Genomic DNA, 1,888 nt, shown 5'->3' with positions numbered 1-1,888 from the left:
GTTAAGTTACTTAGAACTTTCTAAGAAACTCCATGAAAGGAGGAAACACTGTTTATAATATGCAGGAAGAGGGAAAATGTTCATCCAAGTGGGAAATCTTATTGGACACATTTTAATAAATCATGCATACCGACACACCGCCTCAAGAATCCAATCATTGCGGGCTATGCGTCCGTCTAAAATATTTAATCTAGTTTCACAACTTTAGTATTTCGAGTAATGCAGATAGCGCGACAGCATCCTGCATCGGGGTTCAGGGAATGAATCTCAGGAACCCACAGTCTTTACAAAAATCCGGTGAGTCGAAATGGTCCCCAGAAGCACCCAGCAGATAACTAGAAACTGGAGCATGAAGAGATGATTTGGCCAAACTTAAATGTTGCCAATTATATTTTCCCACCATGAAGGATGAGAGGTCTTTGCTGATTACATAAAGTTCTTCACGCAGTCTTGGCTACTTGGGGCCCTGCTCACCGCCCAAGGTGGTCGGGGATCTGATCTCTTCTCTGAGGACAGGGGGTCCAGTCTTCCCCGTGCGACTAGTCATTTGCCAAATCCACCCTTTATTGCCGCTTTTATCATTTCGCCATATTCTTATGCATCCCAAATACACATGCAGCTTTGTCCGGCCAAAATGGCAGCGTACCGAGGATGCGTGACCTCTTGTTCAAGCTCCCTCTGAGGACCAGTAGTCATGAAATCTGATGACAATGAACTTAAAGCGTCCACTCATCCGATCCTTCGTCCTGGAGCGTTGACACTGAGCGGGCAGGGCAGTCTTCGGGCCCTCGGCCATTCGCCGTAATGGAGTCACACTGGCCACTGAAGCTCCAGGACAGGAGCAGCTTGCTAGGGGAGGCGCCTGAGTTTGCTTCTTTCCAGACAGCTCCCTCTCTAATGTAACATTAAAGGTCGCGTCCTTCAAGGACCCGTATGTGTGTATTTGGAGATCTTTCTATTTGTCCAGAGCTCGGTCACCCAGCTGTCTGCCAGCTGCGTGAAGAGCTCATGCACCGTTGTGTCAGGGGACGCCATCCTCAAGGAGCAGCCACGAGGGGCCTTACCACCCAGGGGCGGGCCGACCGACAGCCGACAGCAACGGGGGACATTTGGCTCAATTTCCACATCTCCGTACGCCTTGAATTGCATCTCTTTTAAATGGCACTTCCGTTACGTTTGTTAGAAACTGGAAGTTGTAAGAGAGATATTCTTTTTTTTTAAGCCTACAGCACCTGGTCTTCCCAGGTGGTCTCCCATCCAAGTACTAACCAGGCCTGACCCTGCTTAGCTTCCGAGATCAGATGGGATCGGGCTTGTTCAGGGTGTCGTGGCCATAGATGGGAAATATTCTTTAGTGAAAAAGATACCATTTCTCACTTAAATTGGTAAGACTGCTTCACTTTAAAGCAGTGGGGAATAATCAAAAACTGCACTATTGCCTTGACCCTTAGTCACAAGCAAGAACTCGCTTCCTGGCGGTTGGAAGCTTGTAGGCAGACATGGCGGTGTCGGCCAGATATCAGCCCTTCCGATGTCCTCGCAGTGGGTCGTGCCTGCCTTCAGCTCATCCCAGCCCTCCGAGGTGGGCACCTGCCTGCGGGGCCCGGGGTGGGAGGAGCCAGACCCAGAGCCAATGAGCCAGCTGGCTGGGGTCACGTTCCCACACAGGCCGAGAAGCCCATCCCTCCAGAAAGGCAGCAGGGGAGAAATTAGACCCAATGCGGACGTGTACACCCCGCCAGCTCGCACCCCAGTTACTGGCAGGAACACCAACCCACCCAGAGGCCAGAGCCAATGGAAGGAAGAAATACAGACATGCGCACTTCCAGGCTGCCCCAAATCCTTTCTACCTGGCAGTTTTCCTGGACCAATAGCCTCTATTCCTGGG

General features: G+C 51.0%; 1 pseudogene; it reads right to left on the bottom strand.

The window, feature by feature from the left end:
- Positions 1 to 1,220: 1,220 nt before the first annotated feature.
- Positions 1,221 to 1,339, bottom strand: LOC111731571 (annotated as a pseudogene).
- Positions 1,340 to 1,888: the final 549 nt, after the last annotated feature.

This window comes from Pteropus vampyrus, unplaced genomic scaffold, assembly GCF_000151845.1.
Source record: "Pteropus vampyrus isolate Shadow unplaced genomic scaffold, Pvam_2.0 Scaffold385, whole genome shotgun sequence".
Lineage (NCBI taxonomy): Eukaryota > Metazoa > Chordata > Mammalia > Chiroptera > Pteropodidae > Pteropus > Pteropus vampyrus.
Note: the sequence above shows the minus strand (reverse complement) of the source record. Positions and strands in the feature narration are given on the sequence as shown.